General features: G+C 51.7%; 1 protein-coding gene across 1 annotated transcript in view; it reads right to left on the bottom strand.

Annotated features, from left to right (window-relative positions):
• Positions 1 to 15,763, bottom strand: part of LOC119178306 (uncharacterized) — a 65,233-nt gene extending 49,470 nt beyond the window's left edge. Inside the window, exon 1 of the mRNA XM_037429498.2 lies at positions 15,543 to 15,763. The gene's annotated coding sequence lies outside the window, so the exon portion shown is untranslated. The remainder of the gene's footprint in view (positions 1 to 15,542) is intronic.
• Between the last annotated feature and the right edge of the window lie 1,345 nt (positions 15,764 to 17,108).

Below are 17,108 nucleotides of genomic sequence, written 5' to 3'. Positions count from 1 at the left end.
CCGGCCGAAAGAAAAAAAAGCCCATTCTCCAAAGCCCGGGTAACAAAGCTGTTGCCGAAGAAGCGCGCCGCAGCGGAGTGCTGGTTTTTTGCGGGATCTCGTGGCAACAAGAACCGACGAGAGAACCACAGAGACTGTTGAAACAGAGACGAGAAAAGTGAGGGGCGCGCGAAGGTTTTAGACCCCCGTGACGTGCTCCATTGTAGCGCACTGCACGTTGTCCGCGTGAAAATCGATGCAACTTATCAACTCGACGCTACCAGGCACGGACGAAGCGACAATATGGAAATGACGTGTCGCGCAAGAAAAGCGAAACAAAGGCTCTAACATTACGCGCGCCCTTCGTAGTCGTATACGTTAGTTCAGAGGTACAGGACAGTTCAGAAATACATTTGAACATTACTTTCCGTTATTGGTAGATATGTTGGGTTTAACGCCCCAAAACTGCCATATGATTATGACAGACGCCGTACTGGAGGGCTCCGAAAATTTCGACCACATGGGGTTCTTACTTCGCGTTATTACACATGCATGCTGCGATCTTGCACCAGGAAAGGTTGACCAGCCATTGTACAGCGCGGCAAGCCCGCTCTTCTGAGCGACGTAGCGGGCCAACTATAGGCGGCGTGAAAATGGTTCATGCGACCAAGTTTCGCTAGACGTAGAACAGAAGCCAAGATTTGATCCCATGCGTTCGTCGGGCGCTGGCTACGCCATTCCGTGGACGTGTTGTCTATGAAGAAGGACGCTAGGTGTCATTTAAACATTGCCGACACTTAAACAGAATCTTTGCGAAGAAGTGTGTATACACGCACTTATCTATCTGCAACTTGCCTTCACAAAGGTTGTCACACCTGTCCCGTTTATTAGGGAGGCGATCGCCGGGCTAATTCCAAGAGCCAAAGTATCGGCCCCCCGAACCGCACCACGAAAGCGTGGACAATTTAGAAGTGGTCCTTATTGGTGCGCCAGCGGACGCCGGCTGTGGCCCAAAGAACAAGACAGAGCCGAGAGATGATAAACAAACAAAATTATATTCTCATTAACGGCAGATCAAAAACAATACACACGTATGCACACTCCACAATAGTTACATACAATACGTCACCAAACAGACAACGTACTACACAGTACAATCAACCACACTTGAAACAACGGACACAGACAACAATACGCACTACGATGCAGTCACATGCATTGAACAACCAAGACACTTAAGGACTAAAGAGATAGAAAACCTATTCAGTCCAAAGTCCTTGGAACAAAAGTCTGAATGATACTCTTCCGAGAATCACTCACTCAAAGTCCAGCGTTGTTGTCGTTCCGCAGCTCTCTGAAGTTTCTCTTCCAGGAAACCTCCCGTCTTCAATTGGCCACTCTTCAAACTTCAAATTCTTCGCCCGAACACGTCGGCTTCACACACGCAGCTGTTGCCACGCGTCCTCGCTCAATAGCGGTAAACCCACGCTCTTGCCTGTAGCTCGAGCCGTCCCTACGGACCACAAACTTCGCCGACTACACGGCGGACTCTCTACGCACTCTGGCGCTCACTTCCGTCTCCTCCTGTTCTGTCACTACGGGCAGAACCTTCGCCGACTACACGGCGGAATTCCTACGCGCTCTGGCGTTAACTTCCGTCACCTCCTGTTCTGTCACTACGGGCAGAACCTTCGCCGACTCCACGGCGGAATCCCTACGCGCTCTGGCGTTAACTTCCGTCACCTCCTGATTTCTCGTCTCGGCTGCTCGGTTAAATACCCTTGCGCGCGACTTTCCAGAAATTTCTGGTCATTTCGCCGGCGCGATACGCGGCGAAAGCTGGGAAGAGGGCGAGACAGTTGGAATGCCCTCTCCGGCCGGTGAGTCAACTCGGTATGGCCCCGCCCACTTCTTTCTGGAAAAATCGCGGGCTTGCTGGGCCGCCGATGTGGGGTGAGGAGGTTCGTCTGCGAAGCCGTGCTTCTGCGGGGAGAGCGCGCGCCCGGGAGCCCTGGATGTTTGCTTTCTTTTTTTTTCTTTTTACCTCGCGGCATTTCTGCAGCCCGTTGTCGCAAGTATTTGGCGGCGCGCTCTTGTGTAGCGCTCGTTCTGTGACACTGCCCCCCACTTTAAGAATATTATCTCATAATATTCAAAACCACACAAACGAGCGCGGAAAGTCACCACACACTCTCACAGACTGTAACACCATCAGTCGCTCATAACACTTCACATTCACAATAGATCACGCAATACAATCTTACATTGTAGTTCAATTCCACAACACATGAAATATAGCCACAGGTACATGCCTACAACACTTCATCACACATTCCAAACAATACAAACGTACAAAGTTCTGTCGATACAACAATTATACAACACTTTACATCACATCATCGCACAGAACACTGACTCGCTCGACATACACTTGAGACACAGGATAACAAGAACAATAACACAACATATGGCACTCAACCCTGCCAAACACAATCTGATTCCACCTCAGCACCTATCTTGAGTACTTCGAACAGCGCTTGCGCCCTTTCTTGCGGTGCTCGCTCGACTTCTTGTTTTTCCACGTTCCCTTTCGGCGAGCCCTTTCCAACGACGATATCTGAGGCGTCGTCTCAGCCATCGTTGTCTCTTCCGACACCGTTAACGCGTCATTCCATTCGACGGGTCCTTTCTGTTTATTTACCCGCTTGATCGTACTTCTACATTTTTCCCGACTGGCCAACTCCGTCTCCTTTACACTGTCGGTCGGTTGAGGGCGTGCCGACGTAAGTCCGGTTGCTCGGCCCGTGAACTGATTCGACACGATCGTCTTCTCCTTCGCTGTCTCTTGCGCCGCAGCTTCCCCTTGGGCTCTAGTGAGACCCGTCACGGGATGTTCCTCCACTGTATCTCGCGGCCGCTGTGTTGGCGAGGGCTCTATTTTCGGGTCTTCTCCCAAACATTCTGGATCACTTGGCCCTCGCGCCCCGTCGATGTTTCCGATGACAAGGTCATACAGGGGGGTCGTCATGCATAACGCAGTAACCTTCCCGCTGAAGTACGGGGTTTCAACCTCAATTTCTGCTTCGGGAAGCATCCGGACCGTACGGTCAATTAGGCAAACCGGTCTCGTTCTGCCTGTCAACTCTCTTTCCCGTACCAGATTTCTCCTCACGATAACCGTGGAGCTACCGGTGTCTCTTAGAACCGTAATCTTCTTGCCTGCAATCTTTCCAGGAAGCGTTGGCATTCCCTTCGTAACACCGGTTGGCTGTTTTGACATTACAGCACCCACAATAGGAATTTTCTCCCCATTCTTCAACTCTACGAATCCATCAGTGACGGCATTATTATCAGATTTCGGTGCTGCTTGCACACAGGATACCTGGTGAGTTTGACTCACTCCGTTCCGACATGCATCTGCTTTGTGCCCAGTCTGACCACACTTAAAACATTTTACAACCGTAGGGCTCGTAAAGATCGTTCGACAGTTTTTCGCGCGATGACCCACTCGGTTGCACAGAAAACATCGCGGAATGCTCTCTGGTGCACGCTTCTTTTCTTCGGGAGCCAATTTCTTCGAATCGTCGGGACACTCCTTCTTGACCTTGGCCAAATTAGTGCCACCTTGCGCTTCCAAGAATTGATCAGCCAATTCAAGCATGTCTTCAAGTGAGTCAGCCTTCCTCTCTTTTAAGTACAGTGACAGGCTTGGGTGGCAACTAGTAAGAAATTGTTCTCTAATTAGCAGCTCTCTAAGCTCATCGTACTCCTGCGCTGTCCCTGAAAGTTCAATCCATCTGTCGAAATAATGGCAAAGTCGAGCGGCATACTGCGTAGCCGTCTCCCCATCAGCTGGCTTTCCTGTCCGAAATCTGTCCCGGAATCCTTCTACAGTGAATCTAAATCGCTTCAGCAAAGCAGCTTTCACCTTTGCATAGTTGGCTGCATCGGTCGGCGTCAGCCTGCCGTACACACTGAGCGCTTCACCACTCAAGCAAGTACTCAAAGCAGTTGCCCATTGATGTTCCGGCCAATTCTGGCTCTTCGCAATCGTCTCGAATCGGTGAAGGTACGCGTCAAGGTCGTCCTTCCTTTCATCAAACGCTACGAGCAGCTTGCTTGGGTTCAAGCGGAAGCCGTGATCTTCCCGTTCGCTGCTTTCAACTCTAGCTTGGACGGGAGTTTCGTTTCGCTGTTGCAAACGGAGCCGCTCGAGTTCAATTTCGTGCTGCCGCTGCCGTTCCCTTTCAGCCATCTCCGCTTCTCTTTCTTCTCTCGCCCTTTCGGCTGCCAACTTCTCTCTCTCCAGCTCCAACTTCAATTGCTGCTCTCTTTCTTCCTTCAGCTGTCGCTCTTTTGCCTCTCTTTCTTCTTTCAGCTGTCGCTCCTTTGCTTCTCTTTCTTCTCTCGCCCTTTCAGCGGCCAGCCTTTCTCTCTCCAACTCAGCTGCCTTTTCTTCCTTGGCCCTCTCTGCCGCCAACCTCTCTCTCTCCAACTCAGCTTCTTTTTCCGCTTTGGCTCTTTCGACCGCCAACCTCTCTCGTTCCAACTCAGCTGTTTTTTCTTCCTTGGCTTTCTCAGCTGCCAACCTTTCTCTCTCCACCGCCTCTTTCTCCTTCTGGCTTACCCATTTCCGTAGTTCGGCGCCGGAAAGACCCATCTTCTCACCAAGCGCAACTAACTTTTCGAGATCCATTGTGTCTCGCAACTCGCAAATGAAACCTTGCCGCGTGCAAAAAGTATCTGCCTAAATCAGTCTATCGGAACACTCCCCTGCACTCGTTAACGAGAACACTGAACAACACACAAAATCGTTCCGATAGCACTATCAACAACTCGAGGCTCTTTCTCACTACTTTGGACACACTGTGCACCAAAAGGTCCTGTCGCGGACGCCAGATTAATTGTCACACCTGTCCCGTTTATTAGGGAGGCGATCGCCGGGCTAATTCCAAGAGCCGAAGTATCGGCCCCCCGAACCGCACCACGAAAGCGTGGACAATTTAGAAGTGGTCCTTATTGGTGCGCCAGCGGACGCCGGCTGTGGCCCAAAGAACAAGACAGAGCCGAGAGATGATAAACAAACAAAATTATATTCTCATTAACGGCAGATCAAAAACAATACACACGTATGCACACTCCACAATAGTTACATACAATACGTCACCAAACAGACAACGTACTACACAGTACAATCAACCACACTTGAAACAACGGACACAGACAACAATACGCACTACGATGCAGTCACATGCATTGAACAACCAAGACACTTAAGGACTAAAGAGATAGAAAACCTATTCAGTCCAAAGTCCTTGGAACAAAAGTCTGAATGATACTCTTCCGAGAATCACTCACTCAAAGTCCAGCGTTGTTGTCGTTCCGCAGCTCTCTGAAGTTTCTCTTCCAGGAAACCTCCCGTCTTCAATTGGCCACTCTTCAAACTTCAAATTCTTCGCCCGAACACGTCGGCTTCACACACGCAGCTGTTGCCACGCGTCCTCGCTCAATAGCGGTAAACCCACGCTCTTGCCTGTAGCTCGAGCCGTCCCTACGGACCACAAACTTCGCCGACTACACGGCGGACTCTCTACGCACTCTGGCGCTCACTTCCGTCTCCTCCTGTTCTGTCACTACGGGCAGAACCTTCGCCGACTACACGGCGGAATTCCTACGCGCTCTGGCGTTAACTTCCGTCACCTCCTGTTCTGTCACTACGGGCAGAACCTTCGCCGACTCCACGGCGGAATCCCTACGCGCTCTGGCGTTAACTTCCGTCACCTCCTGATTTCTCGTCTCGGCTGCTCGGTTAAATACCCTTGCGCGCGACTTTCCAGAAATTTCTGGTCATTTCGCCGGCGCGATACGCGGCGAAAGCTGGGAAGAGGGCGAGACAGTTGGAATGCCCTCTCCGGCCGGTGAGTCAACTCGGTATGGCCCCGCCCACTTCTTTCTGGAAAAATCGCGGGCTTGCTGGGCCGCCGATGTGGGGTGAGGAGGTTCGTCTGCGAAGCCGTGCTTCTGCGGGGAGAGCGCGCGCCCGGGAGCCCTGGATGTTTGCTTTCTTTTTTTTTCTTTTTACCTCGCGGCATTTCTGCAGCCCGTTGTCGCAAGTATTTGGCGGCGCGCTCTTGTGTAGCGCTCGTTCTGTGACAAAGGTATTACGAGGTATGGCAAGCAATATAGATGGTCGGTGTAGACCCCACGTGACGCCTGCTCCGTGCTTACCCGCAAGCGGCTTCCCGTGCCTAGCTTTCGCGAAGTGTGTTTCTTCTGCTTTGCTGTCAGGGTGGCACGACCTAGTCAGAAGATTACTCAGACCTTCGTCGTATCTCCCGAGAGTGGAGAGAGATAAAGATGCAAGCAAATGCAGGGAGGTTAACCAGACGCACATTCGGTTTGCTACCCTGCGCTGGGGAAGGGACGAAGGGGAGAAAATAGGTTGCAGAGAAGCAATTTTTAACAATCTCGCCTCGAATAAATCTAATAAAAACTCCAAGGCTGCGTGCGTCCACAGCTTGTCTGTCTCCACTACTAAATTCTTACGTTCAGCTATTTGAGAAGCGTGATGACTGAGCCTACGAGTAGTTCGCGAGCTTGAAATGCGATCCGCTTGCGGAGTACAGCGTTTTTTTTTTTTTTTGTCTTCCCCTCGGGCACAATAACAAGGCCTAGAAAACGCGGTCTACGTCAGATGCGGCGTCGCCGAGTGTCGGGGTCGTCCTCGGGTTTGTTTGTTGTTGTTGTTTTGTTTTTTCGTGCCGCCAGCAGCGCACCGCAGGCGCGAAAGGTCACTGGCCCCGCCGCAGCGATCGCCGCTTGTCTGCTGCCTTTCGCGCCGCCGCCGAGAAGGCGCGAGGGCACCCCTCTCCGACCGTCGAATGCAAAGAGATGCAAAGCAAGCCACGCGTCCCCCTCGACTAGTTGTACGGCGGCGGTTCGTCTACGCGGCCCCGTCTCCGCTGCCCCTTTCTCTCGGTCGTCGCGCCGACAGAAAGAGCGACTTCGTTCTGTACCATGCGCCGACACAAGCATGGCTTCTTCAAGCGCTGCGCTTATGTTTGTCCCGAAATACAGACGTGCCGCGCGTTTCGAAAGCAATTTGCAAGATACGCGTCAATTCCCGGCTAATTGAACGTTAAACAAGTTAGGGTTATCTCACTGAAAATGTGCTACTCTCTCGTGATCGTCGGTGCACGCAACAATAGACAGGTTTAGTCGCGCGTCCGCAGCAGTAAGGATGCAGCCTGCCAGCCATTCGCAATGGGCTGTCTAATCTGTCTAATATCTTTCTAATATCACGACGAAGTCGGAGTGCACATAAGGATTAAAACAATGATCAATACGAAATCGTGCGATACAGTGATCACGAGTGGCGTTTGCCATACGTATTCAAATTTGAGACTTGAGTAAAGTCTCATTGTTCCCTGCCTGCAAGTGTACAAAGGATACATTTAGTTTGTACCCGGCGCGCTTTCAGACGGAACGCGACTGCAACGCAAAACCAAATTAGAACACACAGCCTCCTGCGTCTGCAACGTCGGTGTGTTTTTCCGATACATAAAGTGGAACGGTTGACGCTCATCGCGCGTGATTAACTGAAGGGTGGCGAATCTTTCTATGTGCCAGAATCGCTCACGTCCGGTCGCCGAAAGCGACGGCGATACGCTTGAGCAACCAACCAGCCCGCGGAAGGTGTCGCTTACAATTGAACGCACCAAATCGGGTCGCGAGCAGATCACGTGGTATATATGGACTGTCCACCACTCACCAGCGAGCGAAGCGGCCACCGCAACCACACCTCGCAGCAATCGCACCGAAGTCCGTGTCTGTCGGCCGGCGCCGCCCAATGAACAATTGCCCCGGCGAGTGACATCAGTGGTTCAACGCGCAACAGCTCTGGCCCGTAGCGAGGTTGTTTCTTGGGGCCATGAAGCCTTATCGTGTGGCAGTATCAGGCGACGTGCATTACAATACGGCTCCAATTGCAGTAATTGCGCAGCATGTGCAAGTTGGAGCTGTAAACCAGTCACCCACACAAGTAGGCAAACGGAATTATGAGCACCAACCGGAACGGAAGCATGCATTCTAGTCCGCCGATGCTTGCATCCTTTCTTGACAATATAGCCCACATCCAGCGAGGCAGACTTGGTCTAAGAGTATAAGCACGGTGGTGTACTATGGACAGGACGGTTCGGATGTCGTTAAATAGCGATCAGCCTCCAGATGAAGTAGCTAGCGTGCGTGGCCATCATTATTTGCCATTTTTCTTTTTTTTTCAGCTACTAACACCCCGAGACAACGACACATTGTTCTGCCCCAGGAGCACTAACGTAGATGCAAGACGGCTGTTTTGCAAGTGAAATAAAAATTCTAGCTATAACTGTCTAGGAAGTGTTGGATTCCACGAAGCGACTTGGGCAAGACATACACAACGTAACGTTTACCAGGTACCATCAACGCTATATTCGTGAAAACCTTGAAAGCTAGCTTCATATGAATCTCGATTATGGCAATGCAGGCAAAGCATAAAAAGCCAGGTCAAGCTAAATAATCGGAAAACAGTTGCGAGTTCCGAAGGTCGTACATTTAAACGAAAGTTCCCCACAATTCGCGGCGCACTCAAGTCAGCGTGCTACACGACGAGATTCCCCTCCGTAGGAACGGCAAAGCCTATGTAAGACTAACAGATCCGATGTTCTTGTTCCACGGACAAGTGATTGGTCACCGTAATCTTTTCGGTAACGTTGAACACGGACAAAGAAGAACAAGCATACATCTCCGTGCACGTCAAATCACACTGTATCAAAGTTGTTACGATTTTCAAATAACTAGACGGCTAGTTTCGCCAGTATTATGCCGCTGAAATGACTACTCTCGTCTACTAAAGCAGCTTCGTTCGCACTTCGCTATATCCGGCACACACGTTATAGCGAATGAAGAGCGAGCAGGGGTGTACAGGTGGCGCGACAGGCGCGGATATATCGGGCCGCGCAGCCAGCCTGCATCAGAGTAATTACCAGCGCTGGGGCGCGTGACGCCGCCACCGCAGGCACGGTATACAATCGAACAGCGACCGCACCACAAAGACAACACCCAAAAGATCGAGAGAGAGCAACAGGGGGCACGAAGCCAGAGAAGCTAGCCACTGTCAAGCCTGTCCAAGGAAGAGGCTGCGGGGAACGAGGGCTGCGCGAGAGGCGCGGCACTTGCCGTTTCTCCAGTTGCCCGCAGCGCAGCGGAAGCCTGCGCGCATCCGTATATGTACTAAATCAGTTCGAGACTCACAGCCGTTCTTTCGTCATCGTATAGACGGCGATTCGCGAATTTGTCGACCCAACGAGTTTACGGACTGCCGTTTATGCAGACTCTAATAAGACTATTAAGGGAGCGTATACACAGCTGAAAATGACGGAGTCGGTTCATTTTTTTCGGACGCGTTTGAGGGCCTCTCTCCCGGGAGATGACATTGCCTCTTTGTATGTGTCACAACAAAACGTATAGCTATGAGAATGCAAGGTGGTTTCGTGAACTTGTTCCTGGTTCATAGTATGTGTGAAGGCGCAAGAGGGCAGTGCTTACCCACGAAATAAAAAATAATGTCGCCCCTCTACCAATCACACCTGCGAACGCGTGTCCCAATTTGCTATACGAGTGGTTTAGCTTCCCCTACGCTGCACCGTTCTATCGAGACGCGCACAGACCCGGAGTGGCGGGGGGGACCGCGGGAGTGGGGGAAAGAACGTGGGACGGGAGGAGGTGCAATTTCCGCGCCGGCGGCTGCGACCTTTGGACAGCCCGCTTCCATCGAGGCGAGACGACAGCAACGCGGCCGCGAGGCCGGAAGCTCGGTAAACAGACGCCCGAGACGCAGGGAGGACAGCCTCGACGCCGCTGATACGGGCGCGACCGAACGCGACGCACGCCCCGCGCTTGCTATCGACGTGGCGCCGTCGCTGCCACGTGAGCCAAGGCGGCACTCTTTATCAAAGCGCCCGGCACGCACGAAGCTCCGCGAGCGGCGCAGCGCCGCAAAAGCCCCAGAGGGTGTATTGCTTTTTTTTTTTTTGTAAAGCCGATACTCTCAGCCGAGTTCTATTCTTTCCTTATCCGCCGCAGCGAGCGCAATATCTTCTGCTTTCAGATTAGTGGGCTACTCAAGCGTTCCGCGAAATAATAAGCGGCACCGTACCAACGCGAAGACGAAAGCAGGCCCAGGCGCGCATTTCTAGTGTGGGAAAATCGGGGTACGCGGTAAGTCCAAATCCTGCAAGCCAACGCCACAAGTATATACCTCAACTAAACACTCGAAGTCCTCGGCTCTTAGCCAGCGGCTCGAAAGAAGGACCGACCTCTGATCGCCCGTTCTCTACACCTGTGACAAGTGCTGACCACTTTACTACATTCCGAACTTACCACACTTGACTACATTCCGCTGAAACGAACATTTCATTGTGACACCGCGCGACCAAATTTATGTAATCGGCTACATGAAGAGGACGCTTAGTATATTTTAATCATCGCTGAAATTAGTGGCGAGAACGGGCATGAACTAAAGTATCATGATACAGTTGTAGCTCCGCAACAAGCTCGTGCGCACAAGCTCGTCGAAGTACACCATCCCCAGCACTGCGAGCTTGTACCGGTAGAACGTGTCACAGGGTTCATTCCTTCATCCATGAGAAAGAGCGAGAAAATGAGTCTCGCAGTTCTGAACGTGTCAACCAACCATAAAACGGAGAGCAAACGGGCGTAAGCATAAGAGAAAGAAACTACCGTCAACGCTGCGTATCACACTTGCGTAATCATATTCATACGCAAGACTAGGTCCACTCGGTTCAACCGTCACACTCGCAGTTTTCCCTTTTCAAGCCGGCGGCTGTGATACGCAATCGCACCTGCGCCCCGCGACTATCCTCATAGGATGACGGCAGCACGCTGCAGGGACCCACCACGTGATCAGCGGAGCGGGAACGTCGCTTCCTCGACCGCTGGCGCGAAGATAAACAACTTTGGCAAGCCCGTCAGCGCTCGGCGGTCGCAGGAATTTCGAAATCCAGAGAGAGAGAGAGAGAGAGAGAGAGAGGCCGCACGCGATAAGGGACAACCGGGCTGCGCGCCGACTGCGAGCGTTTGCGCACAAGCAGAGCCCGCGGGATAAGCGATGCGCGAGGGTCGTCCCGGAAAACTAAGCGACGGCGCGGCTTATCAGCGAAACCATCCCGCGGACGACGCCACTATCGCGCCCGCAGATGACGATGCTGCAGACTTCTCTCGTTTTTTTCCTTACTTGTTTTACTTTTGTTCCCATAGGACGGTGCGTGCTTTCTTCTGCGCGCGCCTCGACGAGGAGACATACGGCCGTTGTAGCCGCATTCAGCGCCGTCGGTTCACACGGGAGTCGAGGGGGAAGGAAGGGGGGCATGAGGTTAGGCTGAAAGATCTCGCAGATCACGTTGCCTTTTTTGCGAATGGAACGGAAGAATTCCACCCGCTAAAAGAGCTGCTCCGCTGTTTAGATGCGCGCGAACCGCCTTTCGGTCGGGACAGTATCTTGCGGATCGACAATCGACAGCAGGAAATGACCGTCTTGTGGACACTAACCCTAATGAATCTCTGGGGGCATCTTCTTTTGAGCTTCACATAATAGACCACACAAGCGGTGTGTTAGTAATTATCACAGATAGACGACACAAGCGGCATGTTAGTATTTAGCACAGATTGCCTTGAGGTACGTAAGCTATCGCTTAATGAATGACCGAGGAAAGAAGATGCGGCTCCCACTTTTCGGGACATATCAAGAAAGTAAGCCTCGTCGCTCCCTCTGGTTACGTACACGCATTTCGCATTGGATCTAACCGGTTTGGTTTCCGTGGCGAAGGAAGCCGTTCATAAGTTTACACCTTCAACGAAGTAGCAAGCCAACTGTACTGCGATCTGAAGGTTTATCGTTAGAAGAGGCTACAGAAGAAGGGTATTCAAACCGAAGGAATCAAGTATACGGACATGGTAGGTATGAACCTCTACAGACGGCAGTGTTCGGCTTCGCTTTATCGCTCCTCGGTCGTGTTAAATATTTTGTTGCGATGCCGTATCCTGGCAATGCTTTCGCGCATTGTGTAGGGGCTGTCGTACATTTCGTAAGTGGATACCGCCAATATGCTAGCAATTAAATAAAATTCAAATGTTCCAGTCATATCGTCTTCGCAAAGCTCACAACGAGAGTCAAGTCCCGTTTGGCACATTTGGGGAGATGAGTTACCAGCATGAGCCCAACAATAAGCGCGCACTTCACACTTTTACAATAGCAGTCTACAAAATATGTGTGTTCAACAAACTGCATATATTGAAGGCTTCTTCAACAGCGAGGCTGCTTAGAAAGAACCCATAAAGCGTACGTGCGACTTTCCGACTTTACGTGCACGAGGACATCTTCGCGGAGCTTCTAGCGCATGAGCGCGATTAGATATGCTTATAAACCTCCGGTATGATGACATCAAACTAATCGGCACGAGTATTGTGTATGCTGCGAGTTTTACACGTATTCCAGGCGATTATTCCCAGTGTTCTCTGTCGCGTACGAACATCCGGAACCCGCTTTTGAAACGCGTAAGAAACGTTACCGACTGGCCATGCATTATAGTCAGTGCGATTATTAATTACTACGACACGCTGATGTACGTGAACGCGGAAAGGATTTGCGAACGCGTGTGTGTTGTTCCCCGGTTAAAAGCGAACATCCACGTTAGAATACCTATAGCAGGAATTTGACATTCAGCGCGCCGCAGACAATAGTCCAACAGCTCCTACTTCGCAGTTTGTCGCATTCGTAAGGTGACAGCTACAGGAACAGATAGTGTGGCGAGGCGAACCCGTTTCAGCGATATAGCCACCTACGCGCGTGTCTCGGCAGTTGCGCATTATGCAAAGCGAAATTTGCATTCATGTGCGGCGTATACTGATCAGGGTGCGTGTTCGTACTTTTTAATCGTTCCGCCCGTGGCACATCGGGCGCAAAATTAATCATTGCACCGAATGAAGCAATGCGTTCAGTATTCTTAAATAGTGCAGTGTATGTGAGTGACTTTACGTGTTACGTGATTGTTATGCGTGTATGTAACTGTATGTGTTGTGTGTTTATCATTGTACACATCATTGTCATCATCCGGCAACTGGAGTAGCCCGTCAGGTGGAAAATCCAGACAAACCTCTCCAACTCCCTATTAAAATTATTTTCTGTCTCTCTCTCTTTATAGGAGCTAACTGTCCAAGCCACTTGAAAAAACTAGCGCCCCTATTTTTTCTAACAGTTGCAGGGAATTCCTCTCACGGTGCGCGGGGTTATGCTGACTCGAGAAAACATTCAGTATAGTCGTTACGAGAGCACACGTCTGAAGTTCAAGAGCCACAATTTAGTCAAACAGCAATGAACATTCAGTAATGACTTCAGCTTCTCTTCGCAGGTCCCGGCAATGCGCAAACCAACAATCAGCGTGTGTGTAGCCTGAAATGCCACGCCCTTAAGAGGCCGGCCGGTGACATTCAGCCAGTGTCGAACCTATAGCACGCTCCTCCTGACTGAAGGCGAGAAAATGTCGCGAACTGGTCTCGGATAATTACAGTCAGCAACTTTCAGCAGAAACTGGTGCCTTAAGAAGTGGCTTTATGAGATGATGAAAAAAATGCAAAGCGTACGTCGTCACTAGACTCTCGCTGAGTATGCCATCAGCAGCAGAATTTTGAAGCAACGCGAGCATGACCGCTGCAAGATCGAAAACTCGGCGTCCCTCTAGAGGATGTGGAAGTCATTGGAACATGAAAATTATCTACTCCAGCATCTTACTTTAGAGCTTTAACAAGAGCTTAGTTACTTGCCTGAACTCAACGGCCAACACCAGTTTTTTGTTATCTTTTTTTGCCACGAACGCAATTTATCAACTGCGAAATATAGTGTTTCGGGGCTAGAAAGTTAAATGTAATCCCTTATTAGCATAGCTGCGGGAGGGAATCGCCGCTTAAGCCTATGCGTAAACGCAAAACTTCACGTACTACAGCGGATCTTCCGTCGAAACGTCATGAGCAGAGCGCAAGGTTTACATCGAGAAACCGACGTCTCTACATTCAAAAATATCTTAAAATTCACTGAAGCTGACGGAAAATGTTTGCTCCTACAAAAAACTATATTGTACTGTATGTACTAAGCCTATCTGAAATACTTCGGTGGGAAAACGGCACCCGAAGTGCGATAAGCAACAACTTACGCGCGCACCACGGGAAAGCCTGCTTTCCGGAAAATGAAGTTTCGGAGAAACGTTAAAATTTCGGTAACCCATCATAGTTAAGAGAAGAAACTTTACGAACGAGTTGAGCAGACACCTTAGATCATAGATACAATTCATTGATCAGAGTTGAAGAGCAAAAACAACGTTCGGAGCCAATTTTACGGAGGGAGTCGGCGCGCTTTACGCAAGCCGAACTTCATGGGCGCGGCTCTAGGAGCCAATGCGGCGCGGATCGGTTAAATCCGCATTTAGTGAAACCTTTCTGCGCTAACTTGGTACTATTGTGTTGTAACTCCCATTCGGTTTAACAACGATCATGCAGCACCTAATTTCACTTCGCACATATATCACGCGTGCAGCCATCACTTGCACTTTCTGAAAAGTCCATAAATAAAGAACTCGCGCGAACGTCATGCTGTAAGTTTCAAACTGCAAGAAGGGTCTATGATATATCACGTCTTTGTGCGCGCTAAAAAAACCTCCCTGCTTGAGAACGCCCACACCGAACCGCGCATGGCTACAGAAAGGTCGAGCACGGCACGTATGGAAGAGAAAAACACTGGCTTTTAACGTGTTAAAAGCTCCGTTTATCAAATAACATGACTGGGACGACAAAGTGGCAGGAATGTTCCTTGAATTCAATTTATACACACCTGTAGAGACCAACGCGCGCAGCTCATCACGGAGTTCACGGAATTCGTCCGCAACCTCCTGTTTAATGGCAGCTATCGGCGCGATAAAAACGCAATTGTCGTTCGAACAACTAATGCACTGGATGAATCGTTACAAACGTTAATTCGTTCATGCGGTCGGTACGCCCCAAAGCAACTTTTTTTCCGAAGTACGCGAAACTTCCGAGCCGCCCGCGCAGAACCGAAAGCACGCGCTGCACAGCAGGTGCGCGAACACCAAAGTTCTGCGTAAACGATTACTCATTCTGCTTCGAAATTTCTTCATCGATTCGAACGTCACTGCAACAAAGCTGTAACTACTCGTCCAGGACTAGATCTTGAACAGTGCGTGAGGCTGAAAGTTAAATATTCGCTGTGCGCAACGCTTACGAGCGCGCGCACCTACGTAAAGAAGTTTTAACTATTGTCAACTCCTCTATCTGGAAATACTGTGAAGTTTTCTTTCCTGTCGCTATATAACACATGCGTTACAGGGAAAATTTGAGGCACGCAATGGACCATCCGTTAGAGTTGCCCCGCAAGCGTCGGCATCCGAGTTCCTGTCGAAGTTTTGAGTCTGCGAATGAAAAAAGAAAAAAAAAGTACTTACAGGATTTCAGCTGTCCTAGACGACTCTCATAGAAGACTCGAAAGCAGCCGGGGACGAAGGTCCGCTTCTTCGGGTCTCGTTGCTCTCATTAATCCAGGTATCGGGCGTTGTTGGGAAAAAATACAGAAAAAAAAACTGAACCAAACGTAATCACACACCGATGACAAGGGCAGATAATAAAAAAAAGAAAACTGAAGCACAGCCTGTAGTCAGGAGACGCGTCGCGCACAACACAAGTTCGCGCGCGGCTGAAGGAACGGAGAGCCGAGCGAGCGGCCCGTGACACCGGAGAGAAGAGGAGCGCTCGTCGCCACGTCCGTACGCGCCGGGGTCTTCCCTGTCGAATGACCGGAGCTGCAGAGCTGGTGGTTTGTGTGTGCGCCGCCGAGGCGCGGGGCGAGCCGGGAACGGGCGGCGGTAAAAGTGATACGCGCCCGGAGAGGAGGAAGGCGCACACGCACGTCGCCTCCCCGGAGATCTGAGCGCTGCCAGCGAGCGGGGAGAGAGAGAGAGAAGTGCCGCTCGAGCTGCGCAAGGAGTGTCCGCGCTCGCGCGCGCCCCGCCGCCGCCGTTCTTTCAGCCGCCGACGAGCCGCCGTGCGTGCCCGCTTGCTTGCTCGGGGCCTCCGTTCCTTCTCACTTTTCTTCTTTTTTTTGCTTGCCGTGAGGACCGCGTCGCTCTTTTTCGCTCCCCTCCTTCCTTCCCGACATCCCACCATTCGCTTGCCGGCCGCCGCGCTTCTCTGCTCGCGCGTCGCGTAGTACTTGTTCTTGCGCTCCCCTCCGGCTCTGCTGTCGCTCCCTTCTATTTTTCCCTTTTTACTTCGCGTTCGCGGATTGAGCAGGGGCGAGTGGCGGTGGCGCGGTAAGAGGCGGGGGGGATGGAGCAGTGGGGGCGCACCGTTTTTATCTTTGGTCGCCTCGGAGCCGCTCGCTCCTTCGGCGGCGCGGTCGCTCGGGCGGGCGGCAGCGGGGAGTAGCGTGCTGAACGGAGCTGTGGCAGTGAAGAAGGAGGGTTTGTGGGGGTCGCAGGCTAGGCTGCTTGTAGGCTGGGGCGCGCGCGCCAGCGGACGACGCGCGCTTCTCGGGGTTGTCGGGCTTCGCGGGCACCCGGTGCGGCCGCCGCTCAGCGCCTCTTCGCTCGTTTTGCTGTTCTTTTTCTTGCTTTCGGGTGGCAGGCCGTCTCTGCTCTCGGGAGTCGCGGCGGCGCGCCGGGTGCTGCGTGCGCCGCTCGTCGGCTCTCGCCTCGCTTTTCTTGTTTTTCCCACCCGTACTTTTTTATGTTTTGCTCAGCGGACCGCGCACGCTTTCGACGGCACTCGCCGGGGTGGCTCGCCCGTTTCGGCGGCGCCGTGATGGTAATGAGCGCGGCGGCAGGGCTGCCGCTGCTTCGGGCGGAATCGCCTGTTTGCCCCGCTCCCCCACTCTCGCGTTCCCTGAGCGCGCGCGCTCTGCTGTCGTATGTGCGCTCCGCTAGCTCGCCGAGGCATCGCGCGGGAGTGGGCGCGTCTCTTTTTCTCGCGCGAAATGAAACGCGTCGACGTCGGGCTCCCTCCATACTTGTTTA

Source organism: Rhipicephalus microplus, chromosome 1 (genome assembly GCF_043290135.1).
Source record: "Rhipicephalus microplus isolate Deutch F79 chromosome 1, USDA_Rmic, whole genome shotgun sequence".
In the NCBI taxonomy this organism is placed as follows: Eukaryota; Metazoa; Arthropoda; class Arachnida; order Ixodida; family Ixodidae; genus Rhipicephalus; species Rhipicephalus microplus.
The sequence above is the reverse complement of the archived record's forward strand: the minus strand, read 5'-3'. Positions and strand labels throughout refer to the sequence as shown.